A 19,537-nucleotide genomic window follows, 5' to 3' on the forward strand; every position below is an offset into this window, starting at 1 on the left:
AATTAGCAAAAATGTTAAATGTGAATAGAAAGATCCAAAACATGGGCAGATGGATGTCACATGAATTGTATGAAAAGGAATTAGCAAATCAAAAAATCGTCAGTAAGATGCTGCTTCAAAGGTATGAGAGATTATTACCTGGGGAAGCCGATCCATAGACTGCAAGACCAAATCGCTTTGGTCGTAGGGCCATATTCTTTGTCTGAACCACTTCTTATCTTATGAACTACGGAAGCCTGAAGAAACAGTTAATACTGATCGCCACCGACAACAATTGATCAACCTAAACTATGCACTGACCATGCAGCATCATAACGCACCGTTTCGTACAACCGCCGTACTTTCCAGACTTTTCCAGGACTCAGAGCAGCGCTTATTTCGAAGAAGTTAAAAATGACTAGATGAATGGTTTAGCTCAAAGAAAATACTGTTGTCATAAGTTGGTTGGGAGATGGACAAAATCTATAGAATTAAATTACCAATACTTGTAATTACTATCCCTTGTAATTAATGTCTTTTCTTTAGCGAAGAAAAGTAGAAAGGAATTATGAACAGATCTGGTAAATGTTCGATGGTGGATTATGTTCATTATCATAGCATATTGGTCAAACTGGGGATTGTTATTGCTGATGCGACAGTCGCGAGTTCGAATCCCGCTATGGTACCCCTATGTCGGTAGGCTTGATACAAAGGAGCATGGTTCCAAACCCATGTAAAGCAGTAGGTGCAGCTCAGATAAACCTTAACAGGTAAAAGGAGACTCCAAATGTAGTTTTTTAATATGTTAATATTATTTATTTAAATATTAATGACACGACTGAGTTTTTGGATCCTGTTAAGCAGGACGTCGCCATGCTTGAAAATATCATCGAGCATGTGACTTCTTCGATTCGGCTGCACGTTCACTATCTTCCCGCTTATTTTATCGATCTTATAACTCAACCGTCTGCTAGAGATGATGTTGTAAACGTCATTTTCTAAGTATTCCTCGGTCACGCCAAACTGTTCGGCCATATACGACAGGTTCAGGGAGATGTACGTCGACAGTAACTGATCGTAGGCCTTTATCTTCATTTCCTTGACGTAGTAGCCGTAATGGGCATGGAGCAGCATGTCCCGTCGCATTTCGGTCTCCATCCGCGCCAGACTCTTGAAAAATTCCCTGAAATCGCCGCGGTACAGAGAGAAGACGAATTCTTCGAGTGCGTGGTCCTGATTGAACGCCTGCAGAACATCTGGGTTCGTAATTAGTTGCGTTTTTAAGTCGGCCCGTTTCAAAACCAGCATGGCGGACAACACGGTGTATTTAATGAAGGTGTTTAAAGAAATTAACTCGGTACACACGAAGGTTGAGATGACGCTGGTGAATACCTGAGTGCTGGTGTTGAAGTCTCGGATTGCCAAGGAGTACAAGCCTGAAAACAAAAAAAACTTAACACTTCATATGTTTTAGCATTTAGGTTCGATATTTGTTGTTATTATCATTATTGGCACTTCTTGGTATTTATTTTGTTATATAATCTTATCGATATACTCGAAAAATTATCTAGGATTGGTTATTAAGTAGAAACCAAAAGGGGAAACCCTTTGGTCGCTTTTATGTAATATGAGTTATTTTATTATATTAATTTTTAAAAGACTAAACAATTATTTTAGTTTAAAGTGTTTAAACCACTTTATTCCAGAAATACTGTAAACAAAACAATGTTTAATTGAATTAATGCAATCGAAATTTATAGTTTGTTGGCTATAGTAAATGAATATTTTGGAACGTTATCTTTAAATATTAAAAAATCTTCTCCCTCATCTATCAGTTACTAAAATCGTATCTCACTGATAGACATTTTACCGTAAACAAGGCGATGGACATACCGAATACCGAACTCCATGTCCATAGGCGAATATCAATCAACCCCCCAAGCAGAGGATCTTAAATATCTTGGTATGCATTTAGATCGACGCCTAACCTGGAAGAAGCACATACGCTCTAAACGGAAAAAACTTGGACTTAAATTTTATCAAATCTATTGTCTCATCGCGCGCAAATCCTGTATGAGTCTAAACTCAAGCCTATTTGGTCATATGGAATCCAACTATGGGGTACCGCTAGTAAATCTAATATGTCCATCATTCAACGGTTCTAAAATAAAGTGTTGCGTGCCATTGTTGATGCTCCATACTATGTTTCAAATGAAATGATACAACACGATATTCCTCTAGAAGCTATAACGAGTGTAATTCAACGTTTTTGTGTGAAGTACTTCGAGAGAGTGTCAATGCATCCCAATGTACTCGCCAATCAGCTAAATATGCGACTTGATAGTGAAGTGCGTAGACTAAAACGTTTAACACCATTTAATCTGATTATTAGATATAGACTTTAGAATAAGACTAATTAATTAAAATAGTATTTTATACAGGAAATTACTTAATGAAGTGATTTTTTACATGCCATGTATATATATATATATATATATATATATATATATATATATATATATATATATATATACATATATGTATATATACATATATATATATATATATATATATATATATATATATATACATATATGTATATATACATATATATATATATATATATATATATATATACATATATGTATATATACATATATATATATATATATATATATATATATATATATATATATATATATATATATATATATATAATATAAACATAACAAATACTTATTGCCTATTGGGCATATTGTGGAACTACTAAGAGTAATAAAATCTTTAAATATTTACTACTTTGTCAATTTAGAGTGCGTTTTCATGGCAAATGTACGTGCAAGTACTTATTTGCATTATTGTTATCTAAAAATTAAATTTAAATGTGCTCATCTTTGTATATGAATATGAATGGCGTCATTTGTGTTATAGTTGCCTTATTTTTCTCTTAAAACAGATTGTGCAACAATTAATAATACTTAAATAATAATAATTAAAAATACTCTACTAGAAATTTTCATTAAATAATATAATTTCGACTTTCTTTTCGTTATTCAAATATACATGGATTTTATTGGAAGTATTGTATATGTATCCTCATCCTTTAAACATATCCATTTTGTAATACTTATAAGCTACCAGTATACTCTTTTGTTGACTGTAAACGTATTTATTAACAGTTGATAAAAACATCTTGTTAAACAGTTTCAAAGAAGGAGATAATTGGAGAAATAATAATTAACACAATTTAACTTATTACGTTATTAACGCTATTTTCATCTTAACAAATGATAAATATATCTGCTATTCTTATTTTATACTTCTTGTTACTAATTCTTAGGCTCAACCGTAGTTTTAAAAACAACTATTCATTTTTATCAATTGCTACTAGGTCGCAGATAGCCAAGAAGTAATAATTTCAGTTATCTGCAGCGTTAAAAGTCAATTTACAACCAAAATCTCTCTAGCACGATGTTCTTTTCATTAGCCGATAGTTTTGGTATCCGAGGCGCCTAGATTATCTTATTTATTAACACGAAAGAAACATTGTTAGAGTGGTGATATGACAGACGGAATGAATGAGGAAAAAAAAAGGCTTAGTAAAATGACAAAAATAATAACGGAAATCCGCGTCCTCGTTAACATACTTTCGGAGTGATTTTACGGTTTCGAATGTGGAATGGCACACCGCAAGCACTTATAAAATAGTGCGAGGAAATTGACATATATTTATTACCTTGTAAACTAATTAAAATAATCGAGATTCCGTGAACTTGTGTTCAAAATTTCAGTGTTGAATGTTTCTATTTTTATTAAAAATTTGTCTAAAAATGTATCAAATTTCGGTTAAGGGGTTACGGTACCATCTTGGAGCCATGATAAATACACCTTTTCTTTTCAACTGTTACTGCAAGAAATTCTTCAAATCTTTTGGATCGATGCAATTTCTGAAACCTTTGGAACCTAATTTTAGTTTTCAAGATTTAAAAAAAAAGTTTCGACAAACAAGACGCTTGAACAAAAATCGTGAAAGTTTATCAAAAAAGTATTACCTATTATACCAGTCCGAAGTATTACCTATTATACCAGTCCAAAGTATCTTGCTATTCATCATTTACAATTTAATTTTTTTGCCCTCGAAAACTAGCGTTCCAAAATGCTGCTATATTAATTTACAATATATAGTTATTCACAAGCAAACTACAAAAAAAATACATAAAACCACATATATTACATATAAACCTATTTAAGCATAAATTCGGCGTATTACTTTCAAGGTCGCGGCTAGGACGGAATGCCAGAATGTTAAAAATCAGTCGAATGAAACTAGTAGAACCAAAAATAGTAACTGAAAGTACACGACTGAAACAATCGATAGTAAACAGTAACAAAATCAGTCTGAACGAAAATAGCGACTGAAACAGTCACTGATAAAAAGTAGTGAAATCAGTCAAACCAAAAATATCGACTGAAATAGTCGATAGTAAAAAGTAGTCAATTACTAAACATTCGATAGTTCCTAACACTAGTTAAAATAAAAACAATGTATATATCAATTTAAAATAAGTGTGGCTTATGTGGTCATTTATTTATTAAATATACGTATGATTAAATATAACAATTGCCCAATAAATATTTTATCTAATCCTTTTTTCAACGTTTTGTAAACGTTCTACATATATTGCGATATTTTTGTTTCTCTTACTTGTTCATTGCTATTAAATGTCTTTAAAGAAAAAAAACTTTTTAGAACAACAAGTAAACCATATCTCTGTTTATATATATTACAGGCTTATTAGGTAAGATTATCTCGGTAAAAGCACTAAACTTCAATAGCCATAAAATATATAACTTATCTTAATTATTTAACCAGAACACAAGTGTTATTTTTTCTAGATTCAAAGAACGAGAAGGTGCTGGGAATATTATTTAAGTGTTCAGTAAATGTTTTTTAATATTCCCTGTTATGTGTTTTATTATCAATAATATTAAAATAATTTAATATATCTTTTCTCTAATATGTTTCAATGTTTCGCCAACCTTTTCTTATATCACACATATATATTTAGTCATAATTATTAGAATTTTGGAATTTAAATAAAGAAAATAGTCAACAAGTGTGCAACAGAAACTTGTAACACTAATTGAAATAAATACAGTTACTGTTAATACTATTCACAGTTATAATTGTTTTTCATTTTTTTTGTGCTGGTGCTAGGAATATTACTTTTCTACATATTTATTTATTGGTTCATATTTATTGCTTAATATCAGATAAATTAAAATGTTATCAACTATATTGTATATTTATTTGAACAATATAAAGTGTTTATGTATTAGAATATTAGATAAAATATTTGGTTTTTGTAATTTATTATTTGTAATTTGAAGTTTCATCAATATTTTTGCTATATTTGGTAATATGTAAATTGTATTTTGTTTACCAAGCTTACTATCAACTCAGACCGTGCTTAATATCAGAAATTAAATTAAAAAAAAATGTATTCAACTATATTGTATATTTGTTTGAGCAATATAAATTATTGATTGGAATACTAGATAAAATATGAGGTTTTAAATATTTGTAATTTGAACTTTCATCAATATTTTTGCAATATTTGGTAATATTTGGTGAATTGTATTTTGTTTCACAAGCTTACCATAAACTCACTCCATGAGATGCAATGCAATGCTCAGACAAATCTACTTTTAATTTAAATGATAAAGAATGTATTAATCAAATTAGAGTTATGATTGAGAATGAAGTTTTTAAAAGTATATTAGATGATGATAACGTTTATGAAAATATATAATTTATTCATTAACATTAACAAGAATGCCTAAGGATAATGATTAACACTGAATAAACTGTTTAGCTAAAATAAGTCCTGTGGTCCAATATAACCGACACTTTTTGAGAGGAAGTTCAGGAATCCGCATGTCTCATCCTTAACCTCTAAAACATTTTCTTGATAAGACACCCTTATAATGCAACGTATAATATATCACTTCATTCCATCTATTATTATAATAATGGTACGACTCAATAAAGAAAATTGAATATGTATCATAATTTAATTAATTCTGATCAAAGAGGCCGCTATTCTATTATAGCTTTATCACCTTGATGCCAATGAATAATTAATTTCTTGTTGTTGCTTGACCTCACCCATTGTGTCGCACTTGACGAAGTAAAATTGCATCGATCTTTCAAATGGAGATTTCATTAATATTGATGCAGCTTTCGACAATTGATCGGTTCTAAGTCCTCGGTCTGACTAATGAAGAGTGTGTTTTTTTAGTAAATATTAATTTTGTCAATAATTTCCAATCATTGAATTTGTTAGAGCTATCATTGTTCTGTTGTCCTTGCATCAATGCACTAGCAAGACGAATTCAAAATTTAAATTAAATTATGCTATTTAAGTTTAGAGTAGCACTCAGGCACTCTACATGTTCCTGTGGTTTGGTTCGCTTCAATATTCTGATTTCCTGCACGATATATGCTGTGATTTACTAAGACAGAATTTTGGACCCATTTGATTTCGAGGTAATCGTGCAGCTCTTCGTTGATTTCGTAGTGATAAGCATTGGTAATTAATTGAAGAATTTTGTTTTTGGTAACGTCGGATTACTACTCGGTTGGATGTTTCCAAATAAGCTTTATAATTGACTGACAAAGCAATCTCTCTGATCTTAGGCCAAATAAATGAAAATATCTTCCGACAAACCAATACAGTTCTTTGATTTTGAATCTAATCTGTTCTGCTTTTTGTCTAATGTGATGTATAGAAGAATATTGACTTTTATTTCTTAAGGGCTGTAAAAATAGATTTCCATTGAAAACAGTATTGCCGATGTAAAGTTCCATACAACTAAAGAAACATTTTAATAATGAATAACTCGAAAACTTGTAGTCAGAAAAATGTTAGTACTAAGCATAGCAATTAAAATAGTACCGGTAAAATATGTATTATTTATTTCTACAAGAATGTGTACAGCCGGAGTGAAATGTTACGCTAACATTTTTAACGGTTTAAAACTGTTGTGTACTAGATATATTTTCATAGCAGATAGTCTAGTAAAGTCGTACGTAAAAATCAAGTAAAAAGTGTCATATCGCACTTCGTATTATAGAGAAAAATTTTATAAATATCAATTTATCGGATAATTAAAAATATCGATATTTCTTTTCAAATATATATTTTAAAAAATAGCTATAAAAGCCTTTAAGATGAAGTACCTGAATATAAATAAATCTTTAAAATCAAACACTAAAAATTTAATTTAAAACTTCATTAAAATATTGATATTTTTAAGATGTTTAAAATATATCTTTAATTTTTTTTAGTACCGATGTTTTTTTGAAAATATATCAATATTTATATATTTTGACAGACGTAGTAGACATCTCTACACGTATCGTCATATTATATATCAAAGCAAATCCAAGTTATCATTAGATAACAAGGTATTGCTGTATGAGTCTATACTCAAGCCCATTTGGACATATGGAATCCAACTATGGGGTACCGCTAGCAAATCTAATATATCCATCATTCAACGGTTCCAAAATAAGGTGTTGCGTGCCATTGTTGACGCTCCGTACTATATTTCAAATAAAGTGACACAACGCGATATTCCTCTAGAACCTATAACGAGTGTAATTCAACGTGTTTGTGTGAAGTACTTCGAAAGAGTGTCAGTGCATCCCAATGTACTCGCTAATCAGCTAAATATGCGACGTGATAGTGAAGTGCGTAGACTAAAACGTTTAACACCACCTGATCTGATTACTGGACATTAGATACTTTAGAATAAGACTAATTAATTAAGATAATATTTTATACAGAAGATTGCTTAATGAAGTGATTTTCTACATGACATGTATATATAATATAGACAGAAGAAATACTTATTGCCAATAGGGCAGATTGTGGACTCACGAAGAGTAATAAAAAAAAATTATATATGCATCATTTCGAAATGATGAAACCACAGAGATATATGGCACAACTCCGGCTTTAGACGGACATATACATTATTTCTGCTAAGAAATTCGAAAGAAAATTCGCGGATCGGAATAACATCATCGCCTAATCGAATTTTAAAACCAGACAAAGAACCATCGAACCGTCCTTCCGACATCTGCGGAATACCTCGTCCGAGTATGGTTTACGACGACAGCTTTTCAATTATCCTTCTAACAATCTTTTTGTGTTACCTCGGCATGCAACCGAAACTGCATGGAAGATTGCATTTTACGATCTCTTAAAGTGCTATTTTCAAAGTGCCCAGCAGGACGCGAACGTTTATTTATAACAAGTCGGATGAAAAGTTTCCAATCTAACCTATTTAACCCGTAATTTTGGTTCTCAAATATTTTTAACAAGAAGAAATTATATGATGACTCACTTATACATGATTTTAGTACGGTAAACATCCGAATTTTTGCTACAAAACTATAGTAACTATTCTTTGATACGATAGAAAAATGTATAGAAAAGGCTAAATTTCAAGTAAATTGGTTCAGAAGAAATTCAGTAATATCAACTGTTTCTTAGTTTCAAGAAACACGCTATATAAATAGCTATATCTCCAAATATAATTTAAATTTCGAAGAATCCTATTAAAATATATTCTGAATAGGTTAAACTTTGAAAATATGTATAGGCGCCATCAAGATAGAAGTTTGGTAAATTCTTTAATACATAAGAACCATATCATTTTGTATCAACGTTCTACAAGTCTTTTTTCCCTTCTTCTTTCCTTAAGCTGTCCTAAATCCATATTCCATAATTGACGCAGTCGGTAGGATTCCGGGGAAGGCCGTTCTCTTTTGAATTAATTTATTTAACCAGAACCAAGACCATTTTCAAGAAACGAAGACAATCGTTCCGCTCTTACTCGAAGCATTCCTTGGTGTAGTTAAGTGCAGTTCGGGCAAAACTATCGCAACTGAAGCTGGATTCAAAGTACTTAACAAACCTTAGGCTTAGCAATTACAAGTAAGAAACATCCATGATTTGAAAAACACCCCTAGTTCGTCACAGTTCAGGGAGTGATGCCACCAAAGGCTGATCTAACATAGAACTGACATAGTAGTTCACTTTCTCGTAGGGAATCATTCCGTACAGGGATACGATGCGACATCAATTTGAAAAAAAAGCCGCAGAACGTCATCGAATACTGGTAAAGCTTACGGTAGCCATGCTCCATCGATTTCAATACGTGAATACTGATTTCGACGTTCTAGAAGTGGTGATTTTGACACTAAAAAGAAAGAGCGTGTTATTCTTCAGCATGACAACTTTCATTTGGTCGAACGTTGCAAAACCAGTGAAAACATACTTGGAAACATTGAAATGGACAGTGCTACAACACTCGTCGTATTCTCCAGACCTTACTCCTTCTGATTGCTACTTATTCCGACATATAATTCGTGACCTGTCTGAGCTTCTTATCAAGATAACGAAAAATGGGTCGATTGGTGGTTAGCTTCTAAAGCTATGTTGTTATTTCGATGTGGAATTCGTACATTTCCTGAAAGATGGGACAAGTAGCGGCTATAGATGAACTTTATTTCGAGTAAAATACAATGTACGAATTTTTCACAAGTTTCAAATAAAAAAAAGTCTTTAAAACCAATTTGTAGGACTAATACTTCAAAGTAAATTAACAATTTTTGAATTTTAAACCCTTTTACATTCCATAACTTATAAACATATGTCTATTATTACGACCATCTCTAGTTTTCCATATTAAAAAAAAATCAATTCAAAATAGTTAAATCCGGCAATTTAGAAACAAATATCGAACATATATCGAATTATCGAGTGTTAACTCACCCAGATTTGAACGGGATTAGTGCCAAATGTCACTGTTGAACACGAAACATCATTTCTGCATTTTTTCACCACCATTCGTCTAATTTCATCCTTCCTGGTTTTCACTTTGAGATCGACAGGCGCCTGCTCGCCTATATTCTATTTACGTCGCGCCAGTGTCGTGATTTTCTTCTTTATTACCACCAACCTCCGTTATTGTGTGTGCTTTATTTGATATTGTAATAGAACACGGCTTTACCGCTATAAGTTTTATCGGGTTACATAGATAGGTGAAATCTCCAATTATAAAATATAAGAAAACATAATTTTGTGTCAATGGATTCATTCTGAAGGTCCTTTGATGGTTAACAACCGCTAAAAATGAACCATGATATGTTCAAAGGAAACTGAATGAACTCTCCTTTCGGTATCTATAATCTGATGCTCTAAGATACAATAATCAGATTTAGTCTGGGATATATTATATTTACGTGAATCATTCTTCCCGTTATGACATTTACATATGAATCAATGAATAGAAAGCTGAGGTTGAAGATACTAACTCTACTCGAACGCAATTAAGGTATTAATTTACTTGAAAATATTATTTTATTTTAAGCAAAGGGGAAGCGACTTGTTGAACGTCTATACAAAAACGACACTGAGGATTTTAGCTATTAGAAAACAGACTTAATCCCACTCGACGTCCGACAGCACTTAGCCAGTGCCGTAATAGTCGCGCGATCTAAAACATCTCTCCTAAGGAAACGGTCTGAAACAGAAAAACATCTGAAGAACACTTTATAGTGCTAATAATATTATTTTTGAATATCGCATGTACTTCGTATACCAGTTTGTCTGAACTGGTGAAATTCGCCTATGGTGGTCGTTTCCAGTAGACTTGTTAATTCACAGCAACTTCAGTCTGCTTTTAGTAACCTTACATCCCAGAACTGTGATGCTTATATCGGAAATCTACGAACTAGGGTTGTTTTTTAAAGCTTGGATGTTTCCTAATTTGATTAGTTTATTGGTAGACGTCTTTGAGCACCTTCAATACACCTTTTGTAACTTACACGAGCTCTACTTAACTATACCAAGGAATGAACCAATCCTGTTCTATTATGAACGAAATTCCTGGGTCTAGGCATCACATGCAACACATCTTTCAGTCACTCTGACAAACAAACCGTTTTTTCTCAAACTAGGACTGTTCGATTTAACTCTTACTTATCTTAACTATTAATCAAAACTCGTTTTATACCACTAAATGGTGTAGGTGTTACTCTAGTATAATTTACCTTTATATATTTTAAAACAGTTCCTATAATGCCAGTCTGCTCCCTCTTGTATCAGTTCCTCGCATCTCGACAGGTTTTGCTTCATCAGCTCCAAGTCGTGAAAGAACAATCCCAATCGTATACAGTGGAAAATATTTTCCAGCTTATAACCCAGAGCGATCGTGTTCTTGTAAGCCAGATCCAGGGCGGCTATTGCTTCCGTTTTGTTTCCTATTTTCGATAAATAATTCGCCTTGTTTAAATACGTTTCCTTCACGTCAGCGGTCCCCAGGTTCTTCAGCGCGTAATCAATTTCCGAGTCGAGATATTCGATAGATTTCCTGTTGGCTTCCTGCATACTCTACAACAGTAAAATAAATCGTAACCACTGTGATGACTTAATGCATTATGTATCTTGGTCTCGAATGCAGTTCGTAAAGTTATTCAGCTCGTTATTCGAAAAAGACATAGGCGCTGTATTAACAATTTAACCAGAATAATCAATTTTAACGTAAAAAACAAAAAGAATACGTGGTGATTGTGTTTTGTTTAACGTTTATTTTGTCAGTTAATTATGGTGTTGATTGAGATTTTTCGTCATTAAATATTCGTTATGTTCCATGATTTAATGATTCACTAATTGTATAGATTGATTAAAGGTCACTGTAAGTTTAGAACGCAGACGACGACGTAATCTTTGTTGTTTCTATTGCCTTGGGATTTTTTTGAAAATAGGGACGTGTTGAGAATAGGTGATGGTAACCTAAATGACAATAAGTGGATGCACTTGGTTATGGTTCAATAGGACAATAGCTGGGAAGTTAATTATAAAATCACAAAACATTGCTTCAATTATTCTTCAGTAACAGCGTACTAAAGCTTTTGTTTAAATATTATTAATACTTATTAATTATTTGATCAAAGACTAAATATGTAAAGCTGTAACGAATAACGAAGAACTATCTAATGTTTCTCTAAATTATAATTTGTTTCTAATGGCCATTATAGAACCATGGTGGCTCTTACATAGTACTGTTTTGATGATGCAATCGGTGTTAAACTCTATATGAATTGCAATCATTCATTTTTTACTAATCCATAATATTTTAATAAAAAGAAGACTTTTATTTTCTTATTTAAATTTAAAGTGGCTTGACTACTGCACTTCTCTGCTGTTTTTCGACTGGTTTGACTACTAGTTTTAAATCAGTTTTGAGAGAAAACTTTCAACCAAATACAGATATAGCTTGTAATGATGAAAGCACTTCTTCTCCATACTTGTTCTCGCGTTTAGAAAGGAAATATCTCTGATTCTAAGACACTTTTATGTGATTCATTCAAAGTTGTTACATACTTATATCGATATTAACTTCCCCTGTATATTTTTTGTAAAATGCTGTGCTTTTTTGTAGATTTTCATTCTACGTTATTTCATCTTTGCCAGCATCCTACAACTCATCACTAATTATTATTAATCTTTAAGTCCGTCAAAAGTCCAACAATCTTGATCTTGCTCCTCCTCTAGCACCTAATCTGTTATATTTACAATTTCTTTTTGATCGATTATCAAAATATCTCCTACACAGCTATCCATTTGACTTTTATTTCTATATCTCGCCTCTTTCTCTAATTTATATTTGATTTTGATATTATTATTGTTCCTAATATTACCCTTTCTTCCACTTTGCATTGTACATTATTAGCGTAATTTTATTTTATTTTTTAAAGTTTATTAAAGTAAAATTTTATAGCCATGAATATACCGCTTCAGCGTCAGTTTGGATTTTCTTTTGAACTAACCCAAGACTTTTAAGACCTGGAATTGTCATTGTATATTCACTTGTATCGATAACTGATAAAATTTATAAGAAGTTAGAAATGATATTTACACTCAATCCATGTAGTAGCGATTTTCCTTATGAATATAATTGAATGTATCGATTGCTAAGATATGTGAACGTTCTTTGACGATTCGAGTGTTGCCTTCGAATTTTTTGGGTACTCCAAAAGGAGACTAGCCTCTGTATACTGAATAATTTAAATCATACTAAATGGAAAGTTGTTCTTTTATATAGAGAAATGACAGAACTATGGAATTTAACAGTTAAGTTAACTTGTCTAACTGTTGTTTACATTGTTACGTCGCATTTTCATCAGTAGATATCGTTTATCATATAGATATACATGCAATCACCTAGTATAATCCGTTGTTTGTGTTGAATGCTTTGTTTATTATATACGAACAATCTTACATGTTTAAATCTATTCACTTTTCTAATTTTTGGATTTACATTGTTTATTTTTTCATTAATTTTTAATCCGTTTTTGTCCTGTTTCTTTACAACTATGACGCAAATAAGATAATATATAAGGTGAGAGTATCTTAAGTAGTAAGTAGCTTTGGGAACTATTGACTGAAAATGACTATCGACTATTTAAAAATTGACTACTTTTTACTATCGCTATTTTCGGTCCGCCTGATTTGACTACTTTTTACTATCGTCTGTTTCAGTCATGTACTTTTAGTTACTATTTTCGGACCTACAAGTTTCTTTAGACTGATTTTATGGATGGCTTTGCCGTCCTACCTACGACCTTAAACATAATGTACCGAATTTATGCTTACATATATAGATGTAATCTATATAGTTTTATGTTCTGTTTGGTTAAGAATATATACATATGTGCAATATTTAAATAATATGTACATTAATATACCAGCATTTTGGACTCTATTTTTCAAGGTTATTTATAAATTTTGATTAATAAATAGAAAAATAAATTTGAGTGTATTTATGTTGTCTTGGAAATTATTGGATATTAAAAAAAATAAGTCTCGAGATGTTTGTTCAAGCCCTTTGAACGTAAAAACTTCATTCATTCAAGTTTCAACGAACAATAATATTAATATTATTTATTAACGATAAATAAAAATATTATTGTATTTAAAAAAGGGTGGATGGTTAAATAGTTAATAAATATTGATTGAGAAAATACGATACAGATATCTGATGGTCACTACTCTATTCCTCTTTACAATAATGTCAAATATATGCAAATATAAAAATAACATCATTCAAAACGAAACTTATTTTGAAGGTAATAAATCACACCAATTTTCTCTTTCCTTTCTATTCCCAAAGACAGTTCGAAAAGGAATATGTACATCTCCGTCAGACTTATGCCACGGCTGAAAAAATAATAGTAAGCACATTGGAATTGAAATAGACCAATTACTTTTATTATATTATGTCATTGTTCTGAATATTAAAATTGGATTAAACATAATTGGGATCACTGTTGCATTCCTTTTTTCACACTTTCACACCAATTTAAAATTATTCAGAATTACTTGATCGATACAGCATAGAGAACCAAACAATTATCTCCGTCCTTTCCTCTCTCAAAATTGGCACGGGAAGGAATTCGTACATCTCCGTCTGTTATCACGAATGAAGTAGTTTATTTTTAGTCGCTAGTTGTTTTAACAGGTCAATTGAAAAGTTCTCCGGCCTGACAAGCAGATGGCGCTACTAGAATTAAATCCATATGTTTTTTAGTTAGCCCTAACCCTCAAAGATGCGTGTATAAATTTGACAGCTGTCGGATCATTACTTGGTGAATTATAACATTTTGAGTGAACCAACTTTTGTTATTGTGAAAAAATGGATAAAAAGGAACTTTACGTGTTGATAAAATATTACTTTTTGGAAAGAAAAAATACAGTTGAAGTAAAAACTTGGCTTGATGCCGAGTTTCTGGACACTGCCCCAGGAAAATCAACCATTAAGGATTGGTATGCTAAGTTTAGACGTGGTGAAATGAGCACCGAAGACTGTGAACGCAGAGGACGCCCAAAAGAGGTTGTTACCGACGAAAACATTAAAAAATCCACAAAATGATTTTGAAGGACCATAAATTGAAATTGAATGAAATAGCAGACAATCTAAAGATATCAACTGAACGTGTACATCATGTCATTCACGAATATTTGGGTATGAGAAGACTCTGTGCCGCGCGAGCTCACATTTGACCAAAAACAATAACAAGTTGATGATTCGAAGCAGTGTTTGAAGATGATCAAGCATAATAAACCCGAGTTTTTGCGTCGATATGTGTCGAATGGATGAAACATGGCTCCATCATTTCCAAAATCCAATCGAGAGTCATCCGAGTGGACTGCACACGATGAACCCACATCAAAGCGTGGGAAAACGCAACACTCGGCTGGCAAGATTATGGCGTCTGCCAAAAAAATGTGTTTTACTATGGTAGGCCGGGGGCTTCTCAACTGACCTGTTACGACATTCCCAGTCGTAACCCAGGGCCTCTGCCGCCCGCAAAACCTCTCTATCCTGAATTCGAATCTGTTACTATCGACTAGTTCGACTCTTTTGCGACTATACTGTTTCTATTATTTTCAGTCGATACAAATAAGATATGTGGAAAAGTATTTTTTGTAGAATAACAGTAAATAGTATACCCGATTGTTGTGCAATAAACCTAATAATTAAAATCATTTATAATCTCGAGATATGTGTAAAAACATAATAAATAAATATTTATTGTTATTACATTCTAACCTTCAACAGGGATTTGTCAGTCGTTATCCGTAGCTCATCGCAGACCAGCTCGTAGTACGGTGCCATATTGTCGGCCTTTATGCTGGCCATCAGTCGCGTCATTTTTTCATCGTCTCCCGCGAACTCGGGCAGCGTTAAGTGAAATTTCACTTGAGCAATTTCCAGATTGGGAATCTTTATCTTGTCATCGGTGTCGGCCGTTTCGGTTCGATCGAAGCCGTGGCACAGGGCGTCGTAAAATATTGCCTGGTCACTCTCGGATTTTTCTGCCGTTTCCATTTCGATGTGCGCGCAAGAACGCAATCGCGATTGACATTGATTGATCGCCCGTTGGCCGTGTCAAAACGTTCGTCGGATTTCGACCATAGAGCGAATAGAGATTTAACCGTATGAGTGATTTCGGAGAAATGTTTCGCGGCTTCCAGTAAGTCCCGTTAGATGGCACAGCGATCGCCATTTGTTTGAATTGTTATGCTAAAACCTTATTATTGACTGTTACTTAGTTAATTTTCGTTTTCAGTTTTTAACGTATATAGATATTTTTAAGAAAAAATAAAAATATTGGAATATTGGCCCAACAAAATATTGATATTTTCGAAATATTTTAAAAAGTAGTAATATTTTTAATGAACATTTAAAATTAAGTACTCATTTTAAAGGTGTATTTAAAATTATATTTAATTTTGAAGAAATATTAAAAAATTTCGACAAATAAATATCGAAATAAAAATATAAATCTCTATAAAGACACATATGATAAAAGCAGGTTTTGCGCGAAAATTAAAAAAAATATATTTAAAAATCAGTTAATCTGTTTTTGTTTAACAAATATGCAAAATTATTCATTTTAAATAGCAATATACTGAAATGTTTATAAGACCTTTAAGTCACTAAATAGATATTTTTTCAATTTATTTCCTACATTGTTATCAGTCGTTGGCGACTAACTTACTAATCTAGGTATATATCTTGGTATCTGGTGTAGCAATGTTTATGTATTAATACTGCTACTTCTCTATTAAATGCACCTAACTATACGACACTACACCAGATCAAAAGGTTTGATTATTCTGGTGTTATCCAAGAGTTGTATTACATCGATATTGACATGAAAATGAAGTCTGTTCTCATTTCTCCTTGCAATTATCTTGATTTCCTGAGTGACAGTCGGTATTTGAAAGTATCAGTGTAAGTAATTCGTCTTGTTATATCTCGCTGTTCCTACAATACTTCTCAGGACTTTGTTCTGAGAAGAACGTTTTATATATGTAGGCAAGTCGCTAAATATAATGTATGTAAATCATATACCCTTAATTCACTATTAATTAAAAAAATCAATTTCTACAATAAAATTTAACACAAAAATATATGTAAAATTAACTTTTGAAAACTTTTCTCATCAGCCACGTCAAACAACGCTTATTACTTTCCTTATCGCAACGTCCAGCTGGAAATGTTCAAGACAATTAATTGTATCATAAAATACTGAAATTTGTTGACCTATAATATGACTCAGAATAAATGCACATAACTGAAACATTGTCAATTTTAATAAAGAATCGAGATATCGAATCAACACACTTAAAACACATTTCTGACGCCGTTCACGTTTAGATAACACAACATAATAACAGTAGCAGAATATTGAAGGAATATGTAAGTAATAAAGTGTATCAAGAACTATTCAATGGAATACTTTGAAGCAAGAATTCTTGCTTGCAATATTACCACATATAGAGTTCATGATTTATTTGGTGTCATATTGCCTGGTTCTTGGGCTACCTAATTTCAAATCTGTGAATCTTTGGAGAAACATTTTTTTTTGGAGATTATAAATAGGACTGAACAACTTAATCAAATGCCTTATGAACAAAGTATTTTATTTTCAGATGTCTGTATTAACTAGAAATTTACTAGAACTAACATTTAAAAAAACTCCTTTTCTCCAGAGACCCCTATTGATTTGTCTCTCTACTACTTAATGATATGAAGTTCGTGATTTCGACAGCCATGTGCTCGTGATCACTTGTTCGATTTAGACTAAACAAATTGCGATATCAGTTTTTATCGTACGTGGGTAAATACAAATTTTATTACAGCAGATATGCGTCAGGTATCGATATACATCTATATCGCTGTAATATAATAACTATTTTGTTGTTTAATAAAAATGTATATATACTGGTGATTGATTAAATTGAGATACGATTATTTAACTTATATTAAAAGTAATAAGTATTCGTAGTGTATTGGTCAAAATTAGAAGATCTTAATTAAATTATAAAAAATCATCCTTGGCTATGCTTAATCCCCAAAAATCTAAATAATTTATGGAAGGAACTGTTGAATTATTACTTGCTACTCTACTCTGCTCTTTTTAGCTACACGTCGTTACATTATCTCAAATTGTTTGGCCTTTTTGAATTATTTATGAAAATGGAAGCTATTATGTAGAGATAATTGAGATGGTTACCTAGCCAGATGCTCAAATTTGCTGATGATACTGCAGTACACATGTGGATTTCGCCTACAAAAAAATGAACTATATGCCAGTCATTGGTTCTAGAGTAACCTCCTATGTGAACCTAGTAAAATAACAAATTATTATTAGATAAATAAATTTTGAAGTCAGTGTGAACCTATGGTGTTGAACTATGGAGTTGCGCAAATATATCCAATATCAACAAGTTCTTTACAACATTATTAACGCTTTATATTAATAAATTATATTTTATCATGTTTTTTATTTATAAAATAAACCAGCACTCGAGAGACCACAAGATTGATATGTTTATTGTAAACGATGTGTCGATGAAATTCTATATAAAGCTCGTAAACATAGTCGTTTTTCAACCGCCTCTGTTCGCTGTAATATAAAAAAGGGACAATGTGTCAAGACGGGATAAATTGTCGCGATATCGCTGATACAATTGGAGTGATTTCAGGCCAAGGTTCCCACTGCGGATCGCCATAACGATTACGGCCACTTAGGTTGACTGTCAGCAATATATAGAGGCAGGTTGAAATATTATTTCAATAATATAATGTAAATCGTAAATATATCAACCATTATATACGAGGGTTGGCCTGTAGTATTTGTAACTGAAAGTCTCACATCTTTTCCTATGATAAGTTCTATTTTTTGTCTTTTTATGACAAAATAAAATGCATACTTTATGTGATGAAAGAAGAATTGTCATGCCATTTTCATAGATGTGGCGCGGGCTTTTGATATAGTAAGGTATGGCATAAAAGAGCTTAATTTTAAAATAGGCAAATACCCAGACAGTTTGTCGGATAGAGTCTTCAGGGTTAATCATTCGAGTGATTGGAGAATTAAGAATCTGTTTAAATGAAGCTAAATCCGTCCACGTTAATTGTACGTAAGAATAATCAACACATTTCTATCATAATAATTAATGTCCAAATGCTAAATAATATCCAAGTACTGTAAGCAGAAAATTATTTAAGAGTGATAATGCAGTTGATCAATAGTTATTTTCAGAGATATATAATAGACAATCTTTGAATAAATTATGGGTATAAATAGTAACTATATTTTTGAATATTACACTTTTCCGCACTTCAATTTCAATATAATTGTGTTTTAACGTAACTATCAAAAATCTGAAAAGTAAAAAGGTAATTAGGACAACAGTCATACCAAATACATTAATTTTTAGTTTTAAACTTTACAATTGTTCTCTTATCTATATAATGATATCATTTCATATTTTTAAACGTAAACATAGAGGAACATTTTGTTTATGTTTCACAGGAATTGTCCTTTTTTCCTAATAATAACAAAAATAGCATTCAGTTTTTCTACAGAAATAAATCCATATATCAGAAGCTGAACGATATGGGT

At 31.8% G+C, this 19,537-nt stretch overlaps 1 protein-coding gene and 1 pseudogene across 3 annotated transcripts in view; one reads left to right on the forward strand and one right to left on the reverse strand.

The window, feature by feature from the left end:
- p130CAS (Serine_rich_CAS and FAT-like_CAS_C domain-containing protein p130CAS) overlaps positions 1–19,537 on the forward strand; it is a 95,317-nt gene that overhangs the window by 45,642 nt on the left and 30,138 nt on the right. The window lies entirely within an intron of this gene.
- LOC143198276 (26S proteasome non-ATPase regulatory subunit 6 pseudogene) lies at positions 799–15,989 on the reverse strand (annotated as a pseudogene). Its single transcript, XR_013006189.1, has 3 exons — positions 15,670–15,989; positions 11,108–11,447; positions 799–1,415 (listed from the first exon to the last, which is right to left on the reverse strand). The product of XR_013006189.1 is annotated as a 26S proteasome non-ATPase regulatory subunit 6 pseudogene (transcript).

This window comes from Rhynchophorus ferrugineus, unplaced genomic scaffold, assembly GCF_030347505.1.
Source record: "Rhynchophorus ferrugineus isolate W39M unplaced genomic scaffold, kcgeb_rfMv2 rfM6, whole genome shotgun sequence".
NCBI lineage: Eukaryota > Metazoa > Arthropoda > Insecta > Coleoptera > Curculionidae > Rhynchophorus > Rhynchophorus ferrugineus.